The sequence below is a fragment of the Mauremys mutica genome, chromosome 14 (assembly GCF_020497125.1).
Source record: "Mauremys mutica isolate MM-2020 ecotype Southern chromosome 14, ASM2049712v1, whole genome shotgun sequence".
Lineage (NCBI taxonomy): Eukaryota > Metazoa > Chordata > Testudines > Geoemydidae > Mauremys > Mauremys mutica.
Genome location: NC_059085.1, coordinates 5,224,453 through 5,246,448, shown reverse-complemented (window position 1 = coordinate 5,246,448; position 21,996 = coordinate 5,224,453). Strand labels below are relative to the sequence as shown.

General features: G+C 47.9%; 1 protein-coding gene across 8 annotated transcripts in view; it reads right to left on the bottom strand.

Moving 5' to 3' along the window:
- The window catches only part of HYDIN (HYDIN axonemal central pair apparatus protein), a 399,941-nt gene that overhangs the window by 207,908 nt on the left and 170,037 nt on the right, over window positions 1–21,996 (bottom strand). The window lies entirely within an intron of this gene.

Below are 21,996 nucleotides of genomic sequence, written 5' to 3'. Positions count from 1 at the left end.
CAGCGTGGTGCTTTCCTGCCCCGCCCCCTCTCCTTCCCTGCACCGATCAGCTGATGGCATTAGCGAGGGGAAGGGGGAAGAGTGGCAGCGTGCTCGCTGCTCCGTAGAGGAGGCAGAGAAGAGGCAGGGACGGGGCCTTGGGGAAGGGGGTGGAACAGGGCACATCCTTTCCAGCCCCCTGCCAGGAGCTGCTGCCCTGACCCTTGAACCCCCCCCCACACCCAGCCTTCTGCCCTGCACCCGCTACACCTCCCAGTCCTCTGCCCTAACCCCTGAAGCCCCCCCACATACCCCAGCCCTCTGCCCTGACTCCTGAACCCCCCCACACCCAGCCTTCTGCCCTACACCCCCACTGCCCTCTTCCCTGACCCCTGAACCCCCCACATCCCCAATGCCCTCTGCCCTGAACCCTGAAACCCCCCCACACCCAGCCTTCTGCCCTGCACCCCCACAGCCCCCATCTCTCTGCCCTGACCCCTGAACCCCCCCCACACCCAGCCTTCTGCCCTGCACCCCCACAGCCCCATCCCTCTACCCTGACCCCTGAACCTCCCCACACACCCAGCCTTCTGCCCTGCACCCCCACAGCCCCCATCCCTCTACCCTGACCCCTGAACCCCCACACACACCCAGCCTTCTGCTCTGCACCCCCACAGCCCCCATCCCTCTGCCCTGATCCCTGAATCCCCCCCCACACCCAGCCTTCTGCCCTGCACCCCCACAGCCCCCATCCCTCTGCCCTGATCCCTGAACCCCCCCCACACCCAGCCTTCTGCCCTGCACCCCCACATCCCCCATCCCTCTACCCTGACCCCGAACCTCCCCACACACCCAGCCTTCTGCCCTGCACCCCCACAGCCCCCATCCCTCTACCCTGACCCCTGAACCTCCCCACACACCCAGCCTTCTGCCCTGCACCCCCACAGCCCCCATCCCTCTTCCCTTTCCCCTGAAGCTCCCCACACACCCAGCCTTCTGCCCTGCACCCCCACAGCCCCCATCCCTCTACCCTGATCCCTGAACCTCCCCACACACCCAGCCTTCTGCCCTGCACCCCCACACCTCCCAGCCCTCTGCCCTGACCCCTGAACCACCACACACACCCAGCCTTCTGCCCTGCACCCCCACAGCCCCCATCCCTCTACCCTGATCGCTGATCGCCCCCTTCACCCAGCCTTCTGCTCTGCACCCCCACAGCCCCATCCCTCTCCCCTGACCCCTGAACCCCCCCACACACCCAGCCTTTTGCCCTGCACCCCCACACCTCCCAGCCCTCTGCCCTGACCCCTGATCCCCCCCCCACATACCCCGCCTTCTGCCCTGCACCCCCACCCCTCCCAGCCCTCTGCCCTGACCCTGAACACCCCCCCCACACCCAGCCTTCTGCCTGAGCCCATTTCCAGCCTTCTGCCCTGACCCCCCCCCCCAGTTCTGGGGTCCCGGCTGCCAGCCCCTTACCAGCCGGCATCCCGGTCGCAGGCCCTGCTCAGCCCGCTGCCAGCCTAGGTGAACAGAACTCCAGGCTGGTGGCGTAAGATCAGCATTTTAATTTAATTTTAAATGAAGCTTCTTAAACAATTTGAAAACCTTGTTTACTTTACATACAACAATAGTTTAGTTATATTATATAGACTTATAGAAAGAGACCTTCTAAAAAGGTTAAAATGTATTATCGGCACGCGAAACCTTAAGGTAGAGTGACTAAATGAAGACTCGGCACACCACTTCTGAAAGGCTGCCGACCCCTGATCTAGTCTGACCTCCTTGCACATTGCAGGCCACAGAACCTCACCCATCCATTCCTGTAACAGACCCATAACCTCTAGTTGAGTTACTGAAGTCCTCAAATCAAGGTTTAAAGTTACAGAGTTGCTTACAGAGACTCCGCCATTTACACTAGTTTAAACCTGCAAGTGACCCATGCCCCATGCTGAAAAGGAAAGAGATTCCCCCCACCCCCACATCTCTGCTAAGCAGACCTGGGAGGAAATTCCTTCCCGAGCCCAACTATGATGATCAGTTAGACCCTGAGCATGTGGGCAAGACCCACTAGCCAGACACCCGGGAAAGAATTCTCTGTAGTAACTCAGATCCCAACCCATCTAGTGTCCCATCACTGGCCATTGGGGATATTTGCTGCTAGAAGTCACAGATCGACTACATGCCATTGTAGGAAGTTTCATCATACCATCCCCTCCATAAAATTATCAAGCTCAGTCTGGAAGCCAATTCAGTTTTTGGTCCCCAATACTCCCCTGGGAAGGCTGTTCCAGAACTTCACTCCTCTGATGGTTAGAAACCTTCCCCTAAATTCAAGCCGTATTATTAGTAGTTGTCTTAGCCACACACACACTTTGACTAAAAGCCCATCCTGGTTCAGTGATCAAGTGAAGGCAGCAATTAGAAATAAAAAAGCAATATGGACTCAATGGAAAAGTACAAACTGTATACAATTATTATACATTGGAAGTTATGAAGTGCAGAACATTGATAAGGGAGCCATGACATTCAGTTCAGTTATAGCCAGCTAATTAGAAGGATTTGGCCACTCTGATCAGGGCCTTGCACCAGTGAAACAGAATTTTGGCCCTTCAAATCCAGCAGTGTTTAGTTATTCTTACCAGTCCATCTACCCAGAGTGACTACATTCTCTCAGGTGGGATTTTTAAATGAGTTGGCAATAGGCCCCAGTCCACCTCCAATATGGCTTTCTTGCATGAAGCAACCTTTTCTCTCTCTCTCTCTCTCTCTCTCTCTCTCTCTCACACACACCCACACACACACACACACCAGTGAGGGCTATGACGGTGAATGAACAGTGGCCAGTTCAGAGTCTGAACATGAATCAAAGTAACTTCTAGACAATTACAAACACAATGCCCAGATTACCAGGTACAGTCTGATCCTGAAGGACCATCACTGCTAGCAACAGTTCTTAAAGAAGAGTCAAAAAGAACAATGGAGAAGAGCACAAGAGTGACAGCAGAGTCTAATGCAGAGCCAGTGCTAGGCATAAGCAGACTAAGCAATTGCTTAGGGCCCCGAGCAGCTCAAGGAGGCCCCCCCCCGCCCTTTAGTTATTAGTATGTGTCCTGCTTAGGGCCTCCAATGGGCTAGCACCATCACTCTAATGGGACATTAGCCTGGGAGGGAGATACAGTCCAACTTTCAGTTGCATAATGGCCCCAACCTTCAGAGTGGCTGCTCCACAACACCCACCTTCTCCTACCAGGGGAGAGGACAAAACCTTCCCCAGAGAGCAGACCACGTGCAATTCAACATATCACTAGGCAACAAAACATCGTAACCAATGAGGCCCTCATCTTGCCAACACACAAAGCCCTAGGCTTAAATCCAGAAATATTGACTGCACTTCTAAAAACGGAGAGACTTGGTGCAGAAAAGAGAAACAGCTCCTTTAACTGCAAAAATTAGAGATAGGAGCTTCCTCTTAGGAACTCCAGAAACACCATTGTAACAGGCTGGTGGCTTCTAGGACCCTGAATCAGAATGTGGTGGAGCTACCCTAAGCTCCAGCACTAGAATCCTAAATAAAGATGCAGAGCAGTTACTGCTGACTCATGCTGATAGGTGGATCATCTTAGCTCCACCCAAGATAAGATAAATTGGAGAGTCTCTCTGAGACAAAGAGAAATTAGGCATTGAGACAGAGATGTTCCTGCAAGGAAATCCTAGGAGCAGCCTGAGAGGAAGGATGGTCTTGTGGTTACAGTACTCAACAGGGATCTGGGTTCAATTCCTATCCCTGCTACAGGCTCCCTGTGTGACCATGTACAAGACACTTATTATCTCTTTGCCTCAGTTCTGTATCTTGTCTTTATTTCTTGTCTAGTTAAACTGCAAGCTCTTTGGGATAGGGACGATCTCTTATGATGTGTTTGTACAGAGCCTACCACAATGGTGCCTTGATCTCTGTTTGGCTGTCTAGGCACTACTGGAATACAAATAAATGGCAGCAGCAGCAGCAGCTCTGGGGAGCAGTTAAGATTTATTTTTATTTTTATCAGAGTTACCAATAAAACCAAACCCAGGAAATATTTAAGTTTTATCACCCACTCAGATCAATAAAGACTCCTATTGCCTTCACTGAGTGTTGGGTCAGGTCCGGAGATGTGGTATACAAATGGCACAGCAATCAACTGATCAAGTTGACTAGCTTGAGGATTCACACCCTGCAAAGTTCTGTCCTCTGGCAAGTTTTAGAAGGTCATTTCCTTACTCACTATAGAGACAGGCATTCCATCATGTACCCCAAACCGAAGATGACTGTCCACAACATTTTGGAATTTGTTAGGATAAAGAACAGCATGTCCCACTGGGCCAAGTACCATCCTCTGATGCACCCACACTCTCCCAATGAACTGTCCCGGTGTTTTTAGCCTTTGCTCAAATGGTGCAAAATGTTCCCCCCTGTTTCAGCATTCTGGAGTGTATTGAGGATAGAAGCTGATCTTGGCATCAGGCAATTTGAGCATATCCATTGGTTGCAGGAACCTCATTAGCTTGCTCCATAGCAGGCAATTTGCACAGCAAAGTAGAATTATCTACTGAGATGAGGTCGGTGCAGGTCTTTCTTACTGATAGTCTCTCCTAACTGCTCACAGAGAAGTCAGCTCACAAAGGAAAGGTCCAGCTGGGTCAACTTGCTATTGTCATCATGCTCTAATTCCATCAGGATTCCTATGGCCTGAAGCTGACATGCATTCATCTTTGCAGAGATAGTAATACTTAGCATTTCATAGATTCATAGAGCTTAAGGGCAGGAGGGACCATTAAAGCATCATGTACAGTATAGAGCACCTTCCACTGTTAAAGCACTCTACACATATTCATCAACTAACCCCCATATTGTCCCCAGGAATGAGTTCAGTATTATGCTCATTTTATAGATGGGAAACTAAGGAAGAGAGCTGAAGTGGCTTATTCCTGCCCTAGAGAGAGGATTAGATCTCAAATTCCTGGCTTCCAGTCCAGGACTTAGACCATTGGGTCTCAATCTTTGCAGACTACTGTACCCCTTTCAGGAGTCTGATTGGTCTTACGTACCCCCAAGTTACACCACACTTAAAAACTCCTTACTTACAAAATCAGACATAAAAATACAGAAGTGTCACAATGCACTAGTACTGAACAATTGCTGACTTTCTCATTTTGTCTGTATGAAACTGTAGTTTGTACTGACTTTGCTAGTGTTTTTATGTAGCCTGTCGTAAAACTAAGCAAATATCTAGATGAGTGATGTACCCCTGGAAGACCTCTGCATAACCCCAGGGATACATGTTGAGAACCACTGACTTAGACCATTCCTCTCTCATGCTATATGCATCTAACATGCCACAAACTCACACTATCGTTGACCCAAAATCCAGACTTTTGGAGTCTGCAGCATTTAAGCCTTTAGGTCACATTTTCAGATACTCTCTAATTTTGCAGGCACAATAAATCGATGGTGGAAAAGTTAGAGGTGCACAATTGCACGTATACGTGCATAAATGACTAAACTGAGTGTGCAAATCAGTGCATGTAGCTAATCAAGTGCTTCAATAAACAATTATCTTTCTTCACATATCTCTGCAACTTTTTCTTTACAGAAGTGTTTTGCTAATGACTTAATGGCCAAAGAGAATCCCCTGAGACTGAGCTGTGCCTGATCTGTAGCCACATGGGAGGAGGTGCTGTCCTTGTTTTTACTTGGATGTTTTCTTCTTTGAAATACACACAAAAAGAGAAGGCAGACTGAGCCCTGCTATTTACCTTCCCTCCTAATGCATGAACAACAGGATATGCTATGAAACTGAAAGGCAGCACATTTAAAACTGGTAAAAGGAAATACTGTTTTACACAATTAACCTGTGGAACTCACTGCTACAAAGTATCAGTGAGGCCAAGAGCTTAATAGGATTAAAATAAATGAGAATTATTATTATTATGAATAATATACTCAGCTCTTTTAATCAGTAGATCTCAAAGTGCTTTCCACAGGAAGGTCAGTGGAACAGATTGGGAAACTGAGGTACAGAAAGGTGAAGTAATTTGCCCAAGGTCACCCAGCAGGCCAGTGGCAGAGCCAGGAAGAGAACCCAGGTCTTCTGAGTCCCAGTCCAGTGCTCAATCCCTAGTTACTTTAGAATGAACATTTATAATGGATATGAAGGCTCATGCTTCAGAGCATAAGACAGCTACTAACTGATGAGGGGGTAGAAGAATCTTTCCGGTGGGCAGATTATTCCATAATTTTCCTGCACTTTCCTCTGTATCATTTGGTACAGGCTACTGCTAGGTTGCTGGGTTAGAAGGACCCCCAGGCCTGAGCTGGGCTGGCAACCCTATGCTGCTACGAGCATTTTGCCACGTAATTTTCCCTGTAGGAAGTTGGGAGGCCCTGGAGTTGATCTCGCTGATGGCTGCAGGGTCTGTATGCAGGGGCGGCTCCAGGCACCAGCACGCCAAGCGCGTGCCTGGGGCGGCAAGCCACAGGGGGCGCTCTGCTGGTTGCCGTGAGGGCGGCAGGTAGGCTGCCTTCAGCGGCTTGCCTGCGGAGGGTCCACTTGTCCTGCTTGCCGTGCTTGGGGCGGCAAAATACCTAGAGCCGCCCCTGTCTGTATGTTTGCATCATGGTTTGTTACACAATCCCCTGCTAGGTGTAAATCAGTAAATCTTCATTTACATCGATGGAGTTGTGCCAATGATGAGGATTTGGCCCTTGAAGTCTTTAGGGCAAGAACTAGGTCTTCATGTGTGTTTGCCCAGCACAACACTGGGGCTATAAGCTTGATCAGAGACTCGAGGTTCTACAGCAATGGAAATATTCAGTAATCATAGTGCAAACTACAGGTCTCATCCTACAAATCTTTGCTCACCTTGCAAAAGGCCACACCATCCCATTTTCCTGGCCGGTGTTCACAGCACCTTGGAAAGCTAATTTAACACTCTCATTTCTATAGACCAGGGTAGACAACCTACGGCATGGGTGCCGAAGGTGGCACGCAAGCTGATTTTCAGTGGCACTCACACTGGCCAGGTCCTGGCCACTGGTCCGGGGGGCTCTGCATTTTAATTTAATTTTAAATGAAGCTTCTTAAACATTTAAAAAAACCTTATTTACTTTACATACAACAACAGTTTAGTTATATACTATAGACTTACAGAAAGAGACCTTCCAAAAACTTTAAAATGTATTACTGGCACGCGAAACCTTAAATTAGAGTGACTAAGTGAAGACTCGGTACACCACTTCTGAAAGGTTGCCGACCCCTGCTCTAGAATATTGTTAATATACGTGATTGCTGCAGTAGAGCATGCCATTGTTTGCCTGCATCCTGCTAATAGAAAGGAGCACGCAAACACTGCAGACTAATTGTTCAGCTGTGTAGCAAGGTCTCAGCTGGTCCCGCAAGCCACTGGGCGGCGGCGGGGAGCTACTGCCTCGCCAAAAAGCCCTGGTCACACCTCTCTGTCGACGGGGACTTAGCAGAGGGAGGTGTGCCGTCGCAGCTGGTGCAACACGGGAGTACCGGCAAGAGTCAGTGATGTGCCCCTCTGGCAGGGGAGTGCCGATGAGAGTCCATGACGCGCCCCTCAGGCGGGGGAGCGGCCCACCGGTCAGAGTCTGTGATGCGCCCCTCAGGCGGGGGGGGGCACCGGTCAGAGTCTGTGATGCGCCCCTCAGGCGGGGGGGGCACCGGTCAGAGTCTGTGACGCGCCCCTCAGGCGGGGTGGGGGCACCGGTCAGAGTCTGTGATGCGCCCCTCAGGCGGGGGGGGGCACCGGTCAGAGTCTGTGACGCGCCCCTCAGGCGGGGTGGGGGCACCGGTCAGAGTCTGTGACGCGCCCCTCAGGCAGGGGGGGGCACCGGTCAGAGTGTGTGACGCACCCCTCAGGCGGGGGGCACCAGCAAGAGTCTGTGACGCGCCCCTCAGGTGGGGGGGGCACCGGTCAGAGTCTGTGATGCGTCCCTCCACTGCGTTCCAGCCCAGGGCCCTGACAGTGGCGGTGGGGGGAGGAAGGTCCCGCCACTGGGTCAGCAGGGATCTATCTGCAACACGCTGACCAAACACCAACTCACTGCACTGTCCATTTCCGCCACTGGGCTACTCCCTACCCAGTCTCTCGAGTGGGTCCCTCTGGTTCTTTCAACTTGTCGGGGTATTCAGCCACCAGTAGCCTCGGTAGCTTCAGCTCTTCCTCAGTGTCAGGTTCACTCGGGCTCGGGTCGCTGCCCGGCCCCTCCAGTTCCTCAGGGTACTCTGCAGCTGGCAGTCCTGGTAGCCTGAGTCCTTCCTCTGGGTCAGGTTTCTCCTGGTCCAGGGCGTCCACAGGGAGCAGCCAGCAGCCAGTGTCTGTCTCCCTCCCTGGTGCTGCCCTGACTGGGCTAAGGGCACACCTTTTGTACTTCCTGTTCCACCTCTCCCCTTCCGGGGGGTGGAGTAAGCTTGGTCTGGCCTTGCCCACTCAGGCTGGGAGAGTGGCTCCTCACCCTCTGGTTCAGAGGGAGACAACACCAGCTCCCTACAAGCTGCTTGAGAACAATCATAGTTTACTGTACACTTAAAAACAACTAATCTGCCAACTGAAGGCTGCTCAGACTTCATTCGGAGCAGACACAGACATGAACATAATTTGTTGGGGAAAAGTCAACATGGTTTTTGTAAAGGGAAAGAGCCTTCCCTCCCTCACACCCATCCAATTCTGTCAGCTGGTAACAAAATCTTCAGTCAACCAGAACAAGTAAGGGAACCACTGAGGCAGGATCCATTTATCTGTGGCATTTTTAAGTTTCACTAAAAGTCGTTGCTTCTATCCATATATCGCCATCTCTTTATTAAAGCCAATCATGGGAAAAGCTTGAAACAATAGGGTGTGACTTGGAAAAGGAAACAAATTCTGCACTAATGAGGAGAGATGTACGTAAGGGAAAAGGATGCATAACAAACTTCTATTTCCCTGCGTGCTCTGTGATACTGACTGGGAGTCTTTACAAGCTGCTCTACAATTCAGCAAACATCTGTGCCAATGAAACCCATCAATTGCATAGATATTAGCTACACTTTTGTATGAGCTAAACCCTGTCTCTTCTTCCAACTGAATTTGAACCTACCTCCAGTGGCCAGTCTGCTTTGGGATTAAGGTGTCCAATCTCCTCCCACTCCCCCGGTGCCAAGTGTCTTCAGAGGTGACTTTGTAGCCAGCTCCCAAGCAAACTGAGCACTATTTACTGCAGGGGTCTCCAACTCGGTGCCCGCGGGCATCATGGCACCTGCTGGGGCGTCTAAGTGCGCCCACGCACTGGCTGGTGGATGAGCATCCACCGAAATGCCACTGACAAGCTGCGTCATCCAGAGGCGTCGCCGCTGAAATGCTGCCAATTTTCGGTGGTATTTCGGTGGCGACACCTCTGGACGACGCTGCTTGTCGGCAGTATTTCAGCGACGACACCTATTGACGTTGCCGCTTGTCGGCGGCATTTCAGCAGATGCTCGTCCGCCGCAATGGTCCTCCGTGGCTCCTTGTCTGGCGTCTGCCAGACGAAAAAGGTTGGGGACCACTGATCTACTGGAATCCTCACTTCCTCCCCCTTCAATCCAGCCAGATCTCCAAGGATGACTCAGCAGCCTGCTCCCCTGTCCCTCTGATGCAGCAGAAATAAGTGCCCCTGATTCTTAAACTCCTCATCGGGTGGTTTTAAAATGTAAAATAGGGTGTAAGTTAGGGGTGAGTCACAGAGTGTCTTGACAGGTTAAAGCAGCCAGTCAGCAACCCATTGGAAGAGCTTTCTGCTGCAGCAAAGTGAGGGGGAAAATCAACCACCAGCCTGCGCTCCCAAGCTAGGAGACTCACCCCTTGAAACCTGGAGATAGGGTCCTAGACTACAGGGAATGAGTGGTACCATGAGGCCACTCTCCTGGATTAGACCTGTGGGAGTGGGCCATCGGATTATGCCCACAAAAGAAGACATAACCATAGATCATGACGGTTTTTACTATGATGGTTTTCACAATTTCTTCTATATTTTCTCTTCTCTCACTAAGAGCAAATAGGAACACAAGGTTTGCCGTACTGCACCACTCCCATAATCACCATCAGAGGCTGAGAGCTTCTTAATGAGGCTTTGATCCCTAAGACCTTTAGCACCCATCAACCCTTAACCAGGACGTGGGGCTACGCAGGAAGACCAAGACTTTAAAAAGCTCGCTCCTAAGCAACCAGTGGAGCTAGCGAACAGGAGCAGCTAACACAGGAGTTTTGTGAGGAACTTCTCCTGTGAAGGAGGAGCAATTACGTGACCCTGGGAGGTGGGGGGAATCTGTAGTGTTGTCTGTAGTATCTGTTTGTGTTTGTGGTGCGCTTGCTGGTTGACTGAAATATACCATGTGGTCTGTTTGTTTGGGGGACCGTGTGCTGAACCTAGCGGCCTGCTAGGCAAGGCTGAGAGCTTCTTAATGAGGCTGTGATCCCTTACCCCTTTAGTACCTATCGACCTTAACCCGGGGGGGGCCTACTCAGGAAGACCAGGGAGCTAGTGAACAGGAGTGGCTAACAGGGGAGTTGGGGGCGGGGAGCTAGATGCACTTAACATTCCTTAAACTTAAAGCCAAAAACACCCCGATAAAAACAAAACATCAACAAAGGAACGAACTGCAGGACTAAAAAGAGAATACAGGCAGAAGTCCAGCAACAGAGTGGGAGCTATGCAATTTATTGCACTCAATGCAGCATGTATGGGCACTTGGCGTATGTGTGCATTCAGTGCAAGGGGCTTCTGGCCCTGAGAGACTGTGTATGGGCTTTGGAGACCAGAGTGGCTGAACTGGAGGAGCTGAGGGAGACAGAGAGGTACACAGATGAGACTTTCTGGGACACAGTAGAACAGTCCCATCCCCAGTCTGACAGCCTCTATGCTGTTGAGGAAGATGAAAGTCTCAGGGAAGAAGAACATCCAACTGGAGCAGAGGGAAACAATCCCATAGTTGTGACCATCCTTCCAGATGATGTTGTGGTATCCTCTTGCACTGAGGATACCTCTCCTGGAGTGAAGGGTGGGGGTGGAAACTCCAGTTATCAGGAAGAGACAGGTAATAGTTATGGGGGATTAGATCATTAGAAACATAAATAGCTGGTTGCGATGACCGGAAGACCCGCATGGTGACTTGCCTGCTTAGTGCGAAGGTTGCAGAGCTCTGGAGACATTTAGATAGACTTATGTGTAGTGCTGGGGAGGAGCTGGTGGTCATAGTACATGTAGGTACCAGTGACATAGGGAAGGATAGGAGAGAGCTCCTGGAGGCCACATTTAGGCTGCAAGGTAAGAGATTGAAGTCCAGGAAATGCTTCCAGATCCACATGCACTGGACCGGCTCCAGCTTTTTTGCCGTCCCAAGTGGCAAAGCCAAAAAAAAAAAAAAGATAAAGCTGATCGGTGGCAGCTCAATCACGCCACTTCATTCTTCAGCGGCAATTCGGCAACGAGTCCTTTGCTCCCTCTCTTCCTCTTCGACGGCAGCTCAAAGAGGAAGAGAGGGACTGAGGGACCGAGGGACCCACCACTGAATTGCCACCGCAGACCTGGACGTGCCACCCCTTTCCACTGGCCACCCTGAGCACCTGCTTCCTTCACTGGTGCCTGGAGCCGGCCCTGCACAGTTAGATAGGCAGAACTGTAGGATCTCAATGCATGGATGAGACAATGGTGTAGGGAGGAGGGGTTTAGATTTATTAGGAACTGGGGAAACTTTTGGGAAAGGGGTAGCCTATATAGGAAGGATGGGCTCCACCAAAACCAACATGGAACCAGATTGCTGGCACTTAGTTTAAAAATTGCTCTATGACCTTTTTAATTTTAAGGGCGGGGGGCGGAAACCGACAGCTGTGGAGGAGCACGTGGTTCGGTCAGAGACATCCCGTAGGGGAGGATCTACTGATGGAGATTCTTTATGTCCTAGTAAGGAGGAGAGGATTGAAGATGATAAAATAGGGGTAGGATCTGATGAGAAACAGTCAAACGAAAAAGTTGCCCATTCAATTATATCATGTAATGTCAGACAGCTAAAAAGTGACAAGTTGTTAAAGTGCTTATATACAAATGCTAGAAGTCTAAATAATAAGATGGGTGAACTAGAGTGCCTCGTATTAAATGAGGATATTGATATAATAGGCATCACAGAACCTGGTGGAATGAGGATAATCAATGGGACACAGTAATACCAGCGTACAAAATATATCGGAAGAACAGAACAGGTTGTGCTGGTGAGGGAGTGGCACTAGATGTCAAAGAAAGCACAGAATCAAAAGAAGTAAAAATTTTAAATGAACCAAACTGTACCACAGAATCTCTATGGATAGTAATTCCATGCTCTAATAATGTGAATATAGCAGTAGGGATATATTACTGACCACCTGACCAGGATGGTGATGGTGATAGTGACTGTGAAATGCTCAGGGAGATTAGAGAGGCTATAAAAATAAAAAATTCAATAATAACGGGGAATTTCAACTATCCCCATATTGACTGGGTACATGTCACCTCAGGACGGGATACAGAGATAAAGTTTCTTGAATCAGCTAGTCCTGGAACCCACTAGAGGAGAATCAATTCTTGATTTAGTCCTAAGTAGAGCACAGGATCTGGTTCAAGAAATGATTATAGCTGGACCGCTTGGTAATAGTGACCATAATATAATTAAATTTAACATCCCTGTGGTGGGGAAAACACCACAGCAGCCCAACATGGTATCATTTAATTTCAGAGAGGGGAACTACACAAAAATGAGGAAGTTAGTTAAACAGAAATTAAAGGGTACAATGCCAAAGTAAAATCCCTGCAAACTGCATGGAAGCTTTTTAAAGACACCATAATAGAGGCTCAACTTAAATGTACACCCCAAATTAAAAAATACAGTAAGAGAACCAAAAAAGTGCCACTGTGGCTAAACAACAAAGTAAAAGAAGCAGTGAGAGAAAAAAAGGCATCCTTTAAAAAGTGGAAGTTAAATTCTAGTGAGGAAAACAGAAAGGAGCATAAACTCTGGTGAATGTGAAGAATAGCTAGCCAAAGACTCAAAGTAATAGCAAAAAGATTTTTAAGTACATCAGAAGCAAGAAGCCTGCTAAACAACCAGTGGAGCCACTGGACAATCGAGACGCTAAAGGAGCACTCAAGGACGATAAGGCTATTGTGGAGAAACTAAATGAATTCTTTGCATCAGTCTTCATGGCTGAGGATGTGAGGGAGATTCCCAAACCTGAGCCATTCTTTTTATATAACAAATCTGAAGAACTGTCCCAGACTGAGGTGTCACTAGAGGAGGTTTTGGAATGAATTGATAAACTAAACAGTAATAAGTCACCAGGTCCAGATGGTATCACCTAAGAGTTCTGAAGGAACTCAATTGTGAAACTGCAGAACTACTAACTGTAATTTGTAACCTATCATTTAAATCAGCTTCTGTACCAGATGACTGGAGGATAGCTAATATGATGCCAATTTTTAAAAAGGGCTCCAGAGGTGATCCTGGTAATTACAGGCCGGTAAACCCGTCTTCAGTACCAGGCAAACTGATTGAAACTATAGTAAGGAATAAAATTGTCAGACACAGACATGAACATAATTTGTTGGGAAAAAGTCAACATGGTTTTTGTAAATGGAAATCATGCTTCGCCAATCTATTAGAATTCTTTGAGGGGGTCAACAAGCATGTGGACAAGGGGGATCCAGTGGATATACTGTACGTAGATTTTCAAAAAGCCTTTGATGAAGTCCCTCACCAAAGGCTCTTAAGGAAAGTAAGCTGTCATGGGATAATGGTGTCCCCCGGGGGTCTGTACTGGGACCAGTCCTATTCAACATATTCTTAAATGATCTGGAAAAAGGGGTAAACAGCGAGGTGGCAAAATTTGCAGATGTTACAAAACTACTCAAGATAGTTAAGTCCCAGGCAGACTGCGAAGAGCTACAAAAGGATCTCTCAAACCTGGGTGACCGGGCAACAAAATGGCAGATTAAATTCAATATTGATAAATGCAAAGTAATGCACATTGGAAAACATAATCCCAACTACACATATAAAATGATGGGGTCTACATTAGCTGTTACCACTCAAGAAAGAGATCTTGGAGTCATTGTGGATAGTTCTCTGAAAACATCCACTCAATGTGCAGCGACAGTCAAAAAAGTGAACAGAATGTTGGGAATCATTAAGAAAGGGATAGAAAAGAAGACAGAAAATATCATTTTGCCTCTATAATAAATCCATGGTACTCCCACATCTTGAATACTGTGTGCAGATATGGTCGCCCCATCTCAAAAAAAGATATATTGGAATTTGAAAAGGTTCAGAAAAGGGCAACAAAAAATTATTAGGGATATGGAGCGGCTTCCATATGAGAGGAGATTAATAAGACTGGGACTTTTCGGCTTGGAAAAGAGATGACAAGGGGGTATATGATAGAGGTCTATAAAATCATGACTGGTGTGGAGAAAGTAAATAAGGAAGTGTTATTTACTCCTTCTCATAACTCAAGAACGAGGGGTCACCCAATGAAATTAATAGGCAGCAGTTTTAAAGGAAACAAAAGGAAGTATTTTTCCACACAACGCACAGTCAACATGTGGAACTCCTTGCCAGAGGATGTTGTGAAGGTCAAGACTATAACTGGGTTCAAAAAATAACTAGATAAGTTCATGGAGGCTAGGTCCATCGATGGCTATAAGCCAGGATGGGCAGGTATGGTGTCCTTAGCCTCACTTTGCCGGAAGCTGGGAATGGGTGACAGGGGATGGATCACTTGATGATTCCCTGTTCTGTTTATTCCCTCTGAGGCACCTGACATTGGCCACTATTGGAAGACAGGATATTGGGCTAGGTGGACCTTTGGTCTGATGCAGTACGGCCCTTATGTTTTTATTGTGATCGCAATGAGGAGAAGAAAGCTTCTGATAATTAAAAAAATGACTTAGTAGAGCATGTCTAGGGAGGAGTATAAAAATATTGTTCAAGCATGCAGGGGTGTAATCAGGAAGGCCAAAACACAACTGGAGTTGCAGCTAGCAAGGGATGTGAAAGGTAAGAAGAAGGGTTTCTACAGGTATGTTAGCAACAAGAAGAAGGTCAGGGAAAGTGTGGGACCCTTACTGAATGGGGGAGGCAACATAGTGACAGATGGTGTGGAAAAAGCTGAAGTTCTCAATGCTTTTTTTGCCTCTGTCCTCACAAACAAGGGCAGCTCCCAGACTGCTGCACTGGGCAGCACAGCATGGGGAGGAGGTGAGCAGCCCTCAGTGGTGAAAGAACAGGTTAAGGACTATTTAGAAAAGCTGGACATGCACAACTCCATGGGTCCAGATCTAATACATCTAATGCATCCAAGGATGCTGAGGGAATTGGCTGAAGTGATTGCAGAGCCATTGGCCATTATCTTTGAAAGTTTGTGGCGATGGGGGAGGTCCTGGATAATTGGAAAAAGGCAAATATAGTGCCCATCTTTAAAAAAAGGAAAGAAAGAAAACCTGGGGAACTACAGACCAGTCAGCCTCACTTCAATCCCCGGCAAAATCATGGAGCAGGTCCTCAAGGAATCCATTTTGAAGCATTTGGAGGAGAGGAAGGTGATCAGGAACAGTCAACAAGGATTCACCAAGGGCTCGATGTCTAGTTGGCAGCTGGTATTGTGAAAGTAGAATGAATTATATTGTAAAAATAAGAATAGATTAAAGAAATGTTGTATGTACCTTTAAGCAGAAATAAGAAATGTTGAAATACAGGTGCCAGGAAAAGAAGCATTAGTCATAAACAATGGTGCTAATGGCGAAACATTAACAGAAGATGGGTAATAGTTAGTAAGGAAATAAGATATGCATGCCTAGCCCAGGTAAACTTATCAGATTCTGTTTCTTTTGTTATCTTGTTAAGTTCTCGCCCTTTTTATCTGTATAAATAAGATAGTTTGTGTCTTGCATGGTGCTCACATTATCTGGGTGTTATTAGCAGAGCGCTGTGCTAATAAAACAGAGTGGTCTGACAAACTGTGAGTCCTGAGTCTAACTTTGACAGTATCAAGCGTAGTGCCCCAAGGGTCGGTCCTGAGGCCGGTTTTGTTCAACATCTTTATTAATGATCTGGATGATGAGATTAATTGCACCCTCAGGAAGTTTGCAGATGACATTAAGCTAGGGGGAGAGGTAGGTAGGCTGGAGGGTAGGGATAGGGTCCAGAGTGACCTAGACAAATTGGAGGATTGGGCCAAAAGAAATCAGATGAGGTTTAACCAGCACAAGTGCAGAATTCTGCACTTAGGAAGGAAGGATCCCATGCACCGCTACAGGCTGGGGACCGACTGGCTAAGCAGCAGTTCTGCAGAAAAGGACCTGGGGATTACAGTAGATGAGAAGCTGGATATGAGTCAGCAGTGTGCCCTCGTTGCCAAGAAAGCCAACAGCATATTGGGCTATATTAGCAGGAGCATTGCTATCAGATTGAGGGAAGTGATTATTCCCCTCTATTCGGCACTGGTGAGGCCACAACTAGAGTATTGTGTCCAGTTTTGGTTCCCCAGCTACAGAAGGGATGTGGACAAATTGGAGCGAGTCCAGCAGAGGGCAACAAAAATGATTAGGGGGTTGGGGCTTACGAGGAGAGGCTGATGAAACTGGGGTTATTTAGTCTGCAGACGAGAAGAGTGAGGGGGGATTTGATAGCAGCCTTCAGCTACCTGAAGGGGGGTTCCAAAGAGGATGGAGCTCGGCTGTTCTCAGTGGTAGCAGGTGACAGAATAAGGAGTAATGGTCTCAAGTTGCAGTGGGGGAGGTTTAGGTTGGATACTAGGAAACACCCTTTCACTAGGCAGGTGGTGAAGCACTGGAATGGGTTACCTAGGGAGGTGGTGGAATTTCCTTCCTTAGAGGTTTTTAAGGCCCGGCTTGACGAAGCCCTGGCTGGGATGATTTACATGGGGTTGGTCCTGCTTTGAGCAGGGGGTTGGACTAGATGACCTCCTGAGGTCTCTTCCAACCCTGATATTCTATGATTCTATATCCTTTCCTTGCTGATCTCATAGGCCTGATATAAAGGCACCTTACATAACACTGAGAGATGTCAGTAGTAATAAGCACATAAAAGAGCCCCAAGGAGACAGAGCAACAGACAAAGAACGAGTGTGAAATGATCAAAGAACGACTCATTTGCTAATAAATCTTTCCCTTTCTGGAGTGTGGGAGAAAACACATTCATTGACAAATGCAAAAGGTTTGTATTGATTAATACGGCAACATCATCAAACATTTAAAGAAAAAGGAAAAGAAAATGACTACAACAAAAAGGAAGAGAAATAATCACCGAATACATCTCCTTCCCTGCTAAGCCTCACCTATTTCTCAGCCTTTTTATCCAAGCAGTGAAACTTCCCACTGAATTCAAAGGACTTTGCTGCCTTTATCTGTAAAGAGCTATATTATCTATAGCTAGGGAAAGAGAGGCTGCAAAGGGTGAGAAATGTTAGGTGCTGTATGGCATTTATCTTACATGAGCGGTGTGGATGCATGGAGTTGTACAGGTCATGCTGCTGGACCCAAACGACTTGGATTATACAGAAAGCCAGGAGGCTCAGCTCCACAGCACTTGTCTCACAGGCCTGCTGATGAGGGAGGGGATGGATGAATGGAATACTGCACTCATCTAGATATGCTCTCCCTATATTCAAATTCATATGCATCAAAACACAAGAGAAGAAACCCCCAAATTCATCTTTATTTATGGCCAGCAGCAGGATGCCGCTGAGTTTACTGACTGCACACCCATCCTGGGCCCTAACATGCAGTTTTCATTCGCCCTGGCGCTACATCAACTGGTTGTGGCCATCCACAGAAATTAGAGATGGGGAATGTATTAGTTCATCTAGTCCAGCCCCCCACCCACTATGCAGAATTGTTCTTAAAAGGGCAACTAGAGCATCTCTTTGCTTGGAAGACTGTTGTTTTGGGGACAAATCCTGAAGTCTTTACTCGGGGCTTGTCTGCACGGGAAGTTACTCTGTGGCAAGCCGGGGGGTGAATCTCCAGCACACTAGGTTGCCATGCAGTAACATCCCATGTGAACACTGCAACAGTATAGTGAAAGTCCTGCTGTGCAACCTGGCTTAGTACTTCCTGAAAGTGCACCTTAGCAGTGCCCATATGGGGTGTTACTGCACAGCAAGCCGGTGTGCTGTCGATTCACACCTTGGCTTGCTGCCAGTAACTCGCCATGTATGCAAGCCCAGAGGCCTGGGCTACACTAGCGGGAGGGTTCAAACTAAGATACGCAACTTTAGCTACGCGAAGTATCTTAGTTCGACTTACCTGGCCGTCCTCACGGCGGCGAGTCGTCTGCCGCGGCTCCCCCATTGACTCCGCTTACTCCTCCTGCCGAGGTGGAGTACGGGCGTCGATTTGCAGATCGATTTATCACGTCCAGATGAGACATGATAAATCGATCCCCAATACATCGAACGCTACCCGCCAATCCGGCGGGTAGTATAGACGTACCCTCAGTCAAAACTCTCCTGGAAGTCACCAGGGACTTTGAAATCAAGGGGGATTTTACAAGAGTAAAAACTGAGTAAAAGCTTTGGAATTTTTATCCAAAGAATTATTTGTGCTAAATTTCTCTGGCACTCCCAGAGCTCTGGTAGCTGAGGTAGCAGAGCTCAGTGTCGAGTCTCAGTGCTGGTCTCTCACTATGCAGCTGTTTTGGATTTTGCTGCAGGGAAGGAAGGTTGGTTTATTGGTTTTGTGCAGCCTCCCATGCCCTGCCACTGCGCTAGCCAATCTCTGGCTTGACATCTCTTTTTGAAACTTCACTTGAAGGAGGAAAACAGAGCCCAAGTTTACTTTTGTTTCACCCAAAAGAGTTCCCCCTCCCTGTCTCATGAAATCCCTCTCATTGATCCGGTGCTGTTTTATCCAGGTTTCCTTGTTTTATTCATCTCCTGTGGCAATACTTGTAAGAAGGCGCAGTACCAAAGGGTTCACAGAGTTATCTGTCAGCACACAGTAGGCAGTATTGGAGTGGCTGCGTCGGTCGCAGGAAATTAGAGAGACAAGATGGGTGAGGTAATATCTTCTGTTGGTGAGAATGTTCTTTCTGCTGAGTCATTCCTCCTGACTACGTTGAACAGAGCCCTACCAGAGGAGTGGTACAGAATATTGAGCCTCCTGCTGGGTCCCAGGACAATCGTCAGAAGGAGACTGAACGCAGCATACAGGATCCCCGCAGAGGGACTCAAACTCCAGGCTCTTCGGAGGGCAATGGGTGGAGGAAGGAGCGTGTGAAGCGTTTACAAGGAAGGGTGGCGCTTGCAATTACATCAGCAGCATAGGAAATCTCCTCTCATAACCGCACGCAAACACAGTCAGGTGGCGCGGAGCTGCCTTGTCACAATGGGAGTCTTGAGCTTCCCACGCATAGGCAGCCTGCTCCTTCCTGGCTGCCAGGCCACAGAACCCCCCACTTACCCTATCTGGGGTGATGTGCACCCCGATGGTGCGTGTAGAGCAGATCCTACTTCACGTATAGATGCAATATGTATAAATTCACACACCAACTGACAAAAAGGTACACTATTTTTGCTTTTAGATTGGTGGTTTTGGTACAAACAGGCTTTGCATCTTTACTGATCTGCTAATGGAAGTGACTCGGCATCCTACGCACACCAGTCAAATCTACATGTCCATGCTGGAGTAGAGTAAGGGCTTCTATAGAAAGGGGATCCTGATAATTATTCACCTAGTTATTTAGTTTAGTTGAGTTGCTACTAACATTTAGGGCACAATATTCAAGGGATCTGAACCTGGCCTCTAAATTTGTGCCTGAAGACCCAAATTTGTACACATGCATGACAACGGTACACACAAACTGTTACCTCCAACCACCTGCTCTGAATGCACAACTTCTGAGGCCATTTTAGCCTGAACTCTCTCTGTCCCTGGCTAACCTCAAAGCTGGAAACAGGACATCACATAGGCTGTTTGGAGGCATCCACGGGACCTCTGAGCAATTCCACTGGGGACATCAGTCCATGTAAGTTTTAACATTAGTGACAATGTTTGTGGGGAGAAATGCTTGGCTGAGTGAATCCCTGAGTCCTTGCCCACCCATAGTGACCCAGCAGTGTGAGATTTCAACCACACCTTTCATCTTGATGGAACAGGGCAGTACGCTCTGCAGCAAACAGGTCAGTGCTGCTGAAAGCAGTTCATCCTGTGACAGGTCCGGTGAAATTTAGAGGCCCTAAGCAGGACTGTGTAGATTTGTACATTATGGATAGTTGTGTATTCTACACCTGCATGATCTCCAATCATCAGACCTTTTCAGTGTGTTTTCATAAAGACCTCCTTCCCCTAAAGCAAACAAGCTACTGGAAAGCTGGCTGACCGGACAGGAACAGCAACTTGCATACACTAATTAAGACCAAAGCAAGTAGGATGAAGATGGACATACCCATGGAGGCCTTTTCTCTTTACATTTTGAACGCTACCACCTGCCTTTATCTTCTGCTGCTGTTTGCTGCTAAATCCAATCTTCTTCGATCAGCAGAGCTGCCCATCTGAGCCCAACAAGGTGGATGACCCTTCAGTGCTCCATAAACTTCAGTCAATAACCATTTCTTCACAAGTGTGAGCTGCAATCAATAGGCCTGACTTCAAAGATCCAGGGTTTCTTGATTTGCTACTAAAGGGGAGAAGGGTATCACAATGGTCTGTCCTGCAGAAATATCTAAGCAGTGAAACCAAATGGCAGCTATGGGCACCCTCTAAGCCAATAAAGGAAGCACTGGGTTTCTTCAGAAGTTCAGACAGTCATCCTGAAAGGAAAGGCAGCTACTATGGGTTGCTGCCTATTTTTTTAAAAATTTCCATATCTGTCTCTCATTTTTGTATCTACCATTTTCATCACACCAGAACAGGTGAATAAATGATGGGTGATCTACCAGCTAAACTGATGGTGTGGTGCAAATCCTGCTCTCAGTTGCATGTGTAAAGTACATCTGAGATCAGATTTTAGCCCATTGGGCAAAAGTGAGATCTTTCATCTTCCCTTTCCCTACAATACAGACACAGTGCACCATCCACATGGCGAGCTGTCCACCAGCCATAAGGGAAGTGTTCCAGTTGTCCAGTGCAAATCTTCCTGCCATCACTGTTATCAAAGCTGAGGATCACAAAGTGTTCTGATCACCAACTATAAGGGACACAGAGAGGGATTTCCACAATCCATTTCACTAGCGGGGAGCATGCCATTCTGGTTAAGCTCAAGGAAACTCCTCAGGCCAAACCCAGGCTGGCACAAGTGGGCACAAGACTCCTTGACCACCTTGCTTTCAGCAGCCCAATCAGCCACTCTTACAAACCTTCCCTTCAGCACTTGCTCAGAAGGTAGCTGAGCTGAAGTTACTCCCCTGTTCACTCAGAACCAGGTCAAGCCCCTGCACCCCATCACAGGGTACATCTATATTGCAGCCGCAGGTGTGATTTGCAGCTCGTGTAGACGTACCTTTGCTAGCTGTACTCTAGCTAGCCTGGTAAAAACAGAGGTGAGGACATGATGGCAGGGGATGGGCTGCACAAGTCAATATGTACCCAGGGCAGTCAGGTGGGCTTATGCAGCCCACAGTGATGCTCACCCTGCTATGTCCTCACTGCTATTTTTAGCATGCTAGCTAGAGTCCAGCTAGTGCTGGTACATCTACACCAGCTGCAAATCACACCATGGCTGCAGTGGAGATGGACCTGTAGACACCTCTAGGTACTGTGGAAACTGAAATATGAGGAAGTGCAAGAAAAATATTTCTTCAGATGATCAAGAATCATAAAGGGCATCTCACCAAAAAGTAATAAGAAAAAACTGTGCTGACCTGGGGAGATAGGAGAGACACGGCAGAGACGGCATCACTGTGAAGCAACCTGCCACCAAATGGGGAGAGACCAACAGACAGAGGGGTGCAAAC